This window comes from Pan paniscus, chromosome 1 (genome assembly GCF_029289425.2).
Source record: "Pan paniscus chromosome 1, NHGRI_mPanPan1-v2.0_pri, whole genome shotgun sequence".
NCBI classification, from domain to species: Eukaryota; Metazoa; Chordata; class Mammalia; order Primates; family Hominidae; genus Pan; species Pan paniscus.
In genome coordinates, this window is record NC_073249.2 from 27,193,519 (window position 1) to 27,202,498 (window position 8,980).

The 8,980-nt window shown below is 39.0% G+C and overlaps 1 long non-coding RNA gene across 1 annotated transcript in view; it reads left to right on the plus strand.

The window, feature by feature from the left end:
- LOC134729122 (uncharacterized) overlaps positions 1-8,719 on the plus strand; it is a 79,908-nt gene extending 71,189 nt beyond the window's left edge. Inside the window, exons 3-4 of the long non-coding RNA XR_010109998.1 lie at positions 3,831-4,086; positions 7,513-8,719. This is a non-coding gene — a long non-coding RNA (uncharacterized LOC134729122). The remainder of the gene's footprint in view (positions 1-3,830; positions 4,087-7,512) is intronic.
- The last annotated feature ends 261 nt before the right edge of the window (positions 8,720-8,980 follow it).

Here is an 8,980-nt window from a genome sequence, read left to right on the forward strand (position 1 = left end):
GAAGGTGATCACAGATGAGGTCCACCAGAACCAAATTTTGTGGCAACTGTTCTCAAAGGACTATAAACCCAGGAGGTCTACATAGAGTTTCATGTGAATCCCCTTAACAGGGCTTACATGATCAGTAGGAAGCCCATATCTTGGCATGATATAACCTGGAGGAATCTGCAGATGCCATGTTTCTGAATGTCATTTGCCATGCTGCCAGAGACCAAGGAAGAAATACCCAGAGACACAGACTGAAAATCAGTAAACTGAGTGGACTCAGAGTCCTTGCAGCCTGGCCTTCTCATCTGTTCACACAACTCCAGTCTAGAGCATGTGGCTCTGAAGCAGGAAGTCTGGGTTTTATTGGTGAGGAGAAGAGTGAATAGGCTAATCATTCACAACAGCTTCTCTGCAGATATGGGAGATGGCCTTGAAGAGAGGAGACTGGGAGAAAGAAGCTTTCAGCAGAGTCCTCCACCTCTTACTTTCATGAGAAAGGACTGAGTCCAAAGGGGAGGGAGTAAAGACTTGGCTCATGGGTGCAAAGCATGCATGTGGAAATGTTGCACCTTTGAACCTCCAGGACATCTTGTGACAGACAGGCTTAACATAACAGAAAGGACAAGTGTGGCTGGCCAAGCCAGGCCTGCCCTGCTTGGACCCTCCTAGGCTTTGCAGAGAACAGATTGCATATGCCTCCAGATAAGTGATCCCTTTGGAATTCCAGAGGGTTAACCCAGAGTGCCACGGTCACAGGCTGAACCACCCCCAGGTCTACAATATCACCACCCTGTACAAGGCTAAAATGTGGAGCCTGGGGGAAGATGATGGCCTCAAGTAGCATCCCAGCAGTGGAGTGGGCCTCTGGATTTAATGCCCTAAATGTGCACTGTCCAGGAAAATAAATATTACTTAAAAAATAAAATTGTTGATTTGTTACAACACAAATTCTTTACTTATTAAGGTTCAAAATAAATTAGTGCTTTTACTTCTTCCTGAACAATTCAAAGCCCTGAGAACATTTTAGTTCCATTTGTCTTCCTCCAAATTTATAAGTGATTTGTTTTCATGTATTTTAAATTCTCACTATATTTAAAACCCCACAGACTTTATTATAACTATATATACAATCAACATTTATTTAGATAAACACATATAACTTCCCTTTTCTTGACATTTATTCTTTCATACATCTCCATGCTTCTATCTAGGAATATTTTCCTTCTTCCAGAAGAACTCTTTTTATATTGCCTTTAGTACAGGTCCACTGGTAATTAATTCTCTCAGTCTTTAGTTCAGAATGTCTTTAGCCTTTTGGGGGGGATATTTTTGATAACTACAAAATTTCAGTTTGGCACTTACATTTTTCCCACACTTTGAAGATGTTCCTGTACTATTTTCTGGTTTCCATATTTTCTATCAAGAAGTCAGCTATAAATCTTGGTGCTCTTATGAAAGCAATGTGTTTACTCCCTGGCTTCTTGTAAATTTTTGCTGTCATTTTTTTCCCAGTAATTTTACTATAATGGGCTCGGATGTGCTTTTCTTTGTTTTTATCATGCTTAGTGTTCATCGTGATTATTGAATATATGATTTGAGGTCTTTTGTAAGTTTTGTAAAATTCTTAACTCTTAACCTCCAAATATTACTTTATTGCATTCTCTCCTCTCTGAGATTATAATTACGCATATATTAGATTTTCCTTCAGTATCCCATATAGCTGTTTCTCTTTTATCTATATGTTCTCTCTTTTTGTCTCTTTGCATGCATTAATTGGGTATTTTTATATCACAGTCTTCTAATTCTTTCTTCAATTGTGTCTAAACTGTTATTTAAGCCCATAATTTCAGTTGTTATATTTTTGGTTCTAGAATTATCATTTGACTTATTTTTTAGTTTTATATTCTATCCATTTTTTCTTGTCTTTTGAGTCTTTAATCATACTATTTGAAAGTCTATGTTTACTATCACATTAATCTATATCTCTGTGGCTCTGTTTTTTTTTTTTCTGTTTCTCTTGGTTTTTAGTCATATGGGTTTATCTTCTAATGTTCCTGGTTATTTGTGATTCAGACAGTCATTATATACAGAAAATTAGAGATAATTTTAGTCTTTTGATGCTATTATATTCCTGCAGAGGGGATTTACATTTGCTTCTGGCAGGCAGCTAGTCTAGGGGCATTCAGGTCACATTAATCCAGTCAGGAATTGAGATGATTTAAAGCTGGGCTTCTGTCCCTGTAGTGATTCCTGTGTTGCACTGTCTATCTCTCTCCCTTATTGACAAAGGATGAGCCCAAGTTTAGTTCCCAGGTTGCCAGGAATGATGCTTGCACTCAGCCCTAAGCTGTTAGTCCTCTACAGATACTGTCCATAGCTAAAGAGAAGCATTTTGGTCTAGGTCATACCCTCTTCCCAAAGGCAGCCTGCATGCAATGACTTGTTAATGTAGGGGTATAAAGTCTTGGCTTCCTTCTCCCAACTAGGGAAAATGCTAAAGGGCTACTTCAGCTTCAAAGCTTCCTGAGGAATTGGCTGAGTCTTTTCTTGAGACTATCATAGCTCAACTTCTTCCTATGCCCAAATTTGCTTCTTTCCCTTCCCTCATAGGTGATAATCCAAGGAAACTTCTGAATAAATTTCCTGAATGATAATATCTACCAGTAAGCCTTTTACTCTTTTTTTTTTTGAGACGGAGTCTCTTTGTCACCCAGGCTGGAGTGCAGTGGCACAATCACTGCAAACTCTGCCCCCAGGTTCAAACGCCTGCCTCAGCCTCAGGCGCCCATCACTACGCCTGGCTAATTTTTGTATTTTTAGTAAAGATGGGGTTTCATCATGTTGGACAGGCTGGTCTCGAACTCCTGATTCGCCTGCCTCGGCCTCCGAAAGTGCTGGGATTACAGGTATGAGCTACCATGCCTGGCCCCTTTTGCTGTTTTTGGTTCATCATCATGTTTTTTCCTTGGGTGTGAGCCTTTGAGTCCAACCCTAATCTCTTGAGGTTTGCTAGGGTTCTTCTTCATTGGCAGACCATGAACTCTACCATTTGTCATCATAGGGTCTTTGGTAAGATTTTCTAGGTTTCTCAGTCACACTTTCATAATTGGTAAACGCCTAAGAGGAAAAGTGGCTCCAAATGCAGGGCTTATCTCTTGTCTTCTCGTTTTTCCCAGATATTGGCTCTACAATTTCATATTGCACTTATAGCTCTCTTGGGCTTTCAAAAAATTATTTTTCAAATTTTGTCTCTAGTTGTTTTTACCCAGTCTGCTATTGTCAGAGTGGAACTTCTTACCCCTGTGATTTGAGTTAAAAATTATTAGAAAAGTTTAAATTTAGAGGCAAATTAATTAAATTCCACAATTGTGTTTATACATCCATATTTGCCAGACATAGAGCTATATTCTTGGGCTAAAATTCATAGTTCATAATTTTAGCCCGAGAATATGTTTTCTTACTGTCTTTCTTCCATCAAAGAACTTATAATTTAAAAATAATTTTTTTGATAGATACATCATTAAGGTATTATCATGATTAATAATGATAAAACATTCAGAATAAAGCTCTATTGCCTGACAAGTTGCCTTTGGTGGGAAAGCAGAGAAGAGTTGATGTACTAAGTTGCCTTAGTAAGTAGATTTAGCCCCATAACCATGTCTTTCTGCTGAAAGTTAATAGAAGCTTGAGCTGTGGGGGCATGAGTACAAATGATCAGGGGAAGAGGGTGACACTGTTATGAGGAAGCTTTTTGGACAAGAGTAGAAATAATACATACCTATATCTTGGAATCAACAATAATACTAGTCTGAAATAAGTATTTTCTGCTATTGAGCTTACAGGATTGCTGCATTGTGGAGTACTTGGGCAGGTAGTGTAGAGTGAACAGAAGCAGAAGATGCCAAAACCAAGAAGTATTTTCTAAGAAGGCACTAAAAGTCAGCTGTGGACTACAGAGATCAGTGATCTGCTGAGAAATACCAGCTGGATCAGACAAGCAATGATGCCTTGTAACTCAAGTAGAAGAAAAGTGAGAAGGAGAAGGAACTTCACACAGAGCAGCCTCAACTTCATTGTGCTTGAGATGATAAGGCTGAGGTAAACCCTGATTGTCATACATTAAGACTGGAGTAGCACTAGTCAGAATCTAAGCAAAATGTAACTGGTATGGATGGAGGGCAGGACAGGAAAAAGACTAGGACAAAGTACAAACTTCTTTACAAGGTGTGGCTCAGCCTTCAAAAGCTGGTCTGATACAGAGGGAAACAACAGATATTGGGGTCTATCAGAGGGTAGAGAATCGGAGGAGGGAGAGGATCAGGAAAAATAACTAATGGATATTAGCCTTAATAGCTGGGTGATACAATAATCTGTACAACAAACCCCCATGACATAAGTTTACCTATAACAAACCTGCACATATACCCCTGAACTTAAAAGCAAAGTTAAAAAAGTGATGCTTCTGAAAGAATCGGGGTGGTCCATTAGTGTCTAGAGGGTACTTCTAGAAGTCTGGTTTAGTTGAAGAGAAGGGATATATGTAGTAGGTGAAGTTTAGAACTGGAGAGGAAGATGGTCAATGAAAGGAGATCTGCCCGTACTTAGCACAAAGGTGGTAGGATCAGCAGGATTCAGCTTAAGGGAAGAAAGCATAGAGAGTTTTCTTTCCACTTTCCCGTCTCAAAGCCCAGCCATCCCACAAGCCAGACTTGCAGACCCTTGAATGTGTCGTGCTGTTTCATGGCTCTCATAGGACCTTATCTCTGGAGCACTTTCTGCTTTGTTCATTTTTCCAACTTATACCCATTCTGAAGTGTCTAGTTCAAGTAACTTAGAAGGTTTTATTTACCCCTTTAAGCAGAGTTGAACATTTTCTTCTTAGTATCAACTCTTCCCCTTCCATTTTTCTGTTGATTATCACATGTTGTGATTACTTGTTTACATGAACTGCCAGGTATGAAAGATGCAATTGTATTCACCTTTGTACTTTAGTCCTTCAATAGTATTCAGTAAATTTTTGTAGAACAAATGTCTTGAATTCAGAGCAAAGTCCCAGTGCTAGAGTTCATGTTAGATACCAGATAGCAAGAGTAGAGGAAGGCTGAGGAGAAAGCCACTTTCACAGAATGAGCCAATAAACTGCATAGTGATGCTTCATCCAGGGGAGTTCATGGAGGCCAAGGACTCACCTTCCAGTGATCCTAACACCAGATTGTGTGACTTTGGACAGGAAACACAGCAACTCAGTAGTCATGGTTAGGGCCACCAATTTCCAGGTCTGGGTAGTGAGACTAAATTTCAAGATGGTCTTTATGAGTTGACTTAGAATGGGCTCTGGACCTGGGGAAGAATGAATCTGCAAGTGGAGAGACACCAATGGCAGAAGCAGAGCAAACTAAACTAGACTTGACACCAATTGCAATAGCTTCAGTATTCTCTTTTTGAGGAAGATGAGGGGTGTGTGGATAGTAATGAGAGTCTTTTTCTTGAACTCTTTGTGCTGCGATTCACAAACTATTATGCGCATCAATAGCTCTTCTAGAAAGCATGGTAAAATTGATATTCTCAGACCTTATACTCTAGAGATTCTAATCTAGATCTGAGGCAGGGTCTGAAAATCAGCATTTATTATGCTCCCTAAGTAATTATAATGCAGGTGGTCTGGAGACTACACTTTGAGAAACACTGATGAAGGAGTTAATACATCCTGGGGGCATGGCTGTTGCCAGTCTTGGGTCCTCTGGATGGAACAAGAAACAGAAATCTTTCACTCGTTGATAGTGGATCTTCTCACAAAGCCCTAGGTTCTTCCTACTATCTGCAAATTCAAACTGGAAGAGCCATATCTTATACTTTTAGAAAGTACTCACCCAACCCTTCTTCGTTTCCATCTCTTTCCAACACAAGAACTAGCACTGTGCAGGGCTCATAGCTGATACAAATAAATTCTTTTTTATCTCAGGTGAATAGCATTGTTTGAAACCAATTGTCTTATCACTGATCTCAAAACATAGACACCACTATCAGAGCTCAGAATCCCAAAGGGAGAATGAATGGCATGGATTAGAAACACTATAGAAGTTTAGGATTGGTTATATGCTGTAGTTACAGGATTACAGAGAATTATAGCTTTCAGGGGGGGTCTCTAAAGAGAATTTAAGTTTTGAGCTGGGTGCGAGAAAATTAGTTTAGGAAAATAATAACATCTTTAAGAGAATTATGGAGGAATCTATTATCTATGTATCTGTTTATCTATCTTTCTATCATCAATCATCTATCTACCTATATCATATATTTATTTACACACATATGGCTGTATGAGACACACACACACACATACATATAGGATGAGACTTGTGTTTGACTAAAGGATGAAAACCTAGTCTCTATTTCTGTTTCAAAGATTTGTGACAGTAGAAATGTCTTGAAAGAGGCCATTTTTATACTCTTAGCAAAGTGACTAATGAATGTGCTTCTTTTCATTCTCAATTTACACATCTCTGATTTTCTTAGGATGACAACTGGCCTGTTAAGGAAGTCAGTGGTAATGGAAGAAGTCAAGACACATCAGAGTTCATTTTTGCTCACTCAGGTTTTTGGTGAGGGCTGACACATTAATTCATCAAACACTTACTGAATTCAGAGGTAGTTCTCACTTCTCAGTGGTAACAGTAGGAGGCAGTTCAGCTCTGTAGGGGGCATTGATTAGGGAGAGATACTCCCGCAGCTAGTCTTTAGGGCCTTGATGTAACAAGTCTTGGAAAAATAAAAAGATCTGTGGACTCTGTGTATGTATGTGTGGACTCTGTATGTATGTACGCACACATCTTTCTCTGTTTGAGGAACCCCAGATATAAGAGTCAGGCTGCATTTGAAGCTTGGCATGAAAAAGGACTCAGAGTTAGTTCAGAGTGGCTTTCATTTTACTTTACTGCCACATCAACAAATAAATGGTGCAAATGATGTTTGTGCCATATAATTATATCAATAAGTAGATGGACTATTTCAGTGTCTCTTTAGTTTATTCTAGAAGCATGCTTGAAGTGAGGCTATCAATGCACCCTATGTAGCATGAGAATCTGGCACATTAGATAAGCCTGGAGCTAGGGGCTGGATGTCTGTTGCATCAGAAGGCTTTGGGAGGTGCCCCATCAGCATTCAAAGTTCTATCTACTACCATTGTCTTCCTCCTTCAAATAATGCTGCTCAGGGCAGGCCTGGCTGTGGTCCTCCACATTTAGTTTTTGAAAGACAGAAGCTTTTTCTCACTTTTTGTTTTCTCATTGGGCCCTGACTGATTCTTACTTGACACAAGTTAGAGCCTCATGAATGAGCATAAATGAATGGTTATATGATATTAACTGTTAGTTTCTAACACTATTCTAGATCTTACTAGCCCGAAGAGTAATTCAAAATTTTACTAGTGAGCTTGTTGAGATTGGAAAATATGTACAAAAGTTACAAATACTTTCAGAAGACTGAGCGTGAGGGAAACTGAAAGTCTGCTCTTAACATCTGTTCCAGGGACACCAAAATGACACATCCATCCATTCATTGTTCATTCAACATACATTTTTAAAAGTCAAGTGTTGTGTTAAGTTCTGAATGTAAATAAGATGAATCACCACTGTGGAAGGAAGATAGAAAAATTGGCAGTAAATTACAAGGTATGTGAATGCAGAGATAAATTCACTTTACTTGGGGAGATCACAAAGACACGACTTTTGAATTGAGACTTAAAGGAAGCAGAACAGTGTTTGATTAAGAAATGAGTATACAGCAATCCATATAGAGGTACCAGCTTGCATTAGAAATGTTGATGATGTAGACTGTGGTGGGGTAATAATATAAGGTTGAACTTGTCTCAGAGGAGAGAGTTGCTGTGAGGCTCATCTTTCTTATTCAGATGATACTTTGTGTTCCAACTCATCCTTGATAATTACGCCTGCAATGACAATCCAAATAACATAAAATTGGAGCCAACACAGCACGACATCGTACAGCATAAGTCACTGGCATCTGTAATTCACCAAGCATCTCCAGCCTAAGAATGAACTGGGAAAGTTTCTCACCTTAGGACGAGGGTAGTAGAAAAATAGAGAGATGGGATTCATACTACTTTTTGATTTTCCTTTATTGCTCCACAATACCCAATTAAATAGTCTCTCCAAGTTTTGTTAGCACCTGGTATTGAGCATTCCATATGATGGCACCATGCAAGTGGACTGAGGATGATTTACATATAGTAGTCCTTAGTATAGCAAGCTTGGGCAGAAGCCATTTAGAGTTATAAAATCAAATTTGCATATTGGCTGACTCTAGAAGTCAAAATGGAAGTTATGCTGTGTGGAGGAAACTGATGGCAGGTAGATCAGTCCCAAAACCATTGTAATAATTCAGCCAGCGATTATGATGATCCTTATTTAGGGAGGTGTTTTGAAGGAAAATCTGTGCGGCTTGGTGATTGATTGGATACAGAGTGTGAGGCGTGGGAAGGGAGCTGAGGATGATTCAATGTGAAAGTTTTGGATGAATGGTTTTATTCAAAGAGTTATAGGCATTGAATAGATTTTTGCGGGAATAGAGTTGCATTTCAGACCTGCTGAGTGTGGGCTATGTGACTCCAGGAAGTTGTGCCTAGAAAGCAGCTAAATTTAGAGATTAGTAAAAGGTTTGGGAGCCATTAGTTGTTGAAATCATGGAAAATTATGTGATTGACTAAGTCTGCTATACAAAATAAAAGGAAACAAAAATTTAAAAGTCAGATGGAGGAGGATGTTTTAGCAAAGGAGAATGAAAAATGGTGGCCAGAATGGTTGGTAGACAATGGAAATTTGGTAGCAGGGAAACTGTTGGGGTGGGAGAGTAAGGCCATGACACCATTTGGGAACATATTAAATTCTGCTATCTCTGTGACTTTGGTATCATGTACAAATGAAATATCTAGTAAATATTTGGCAATATAAATCTGGAATTAGACATTGGTGAAATA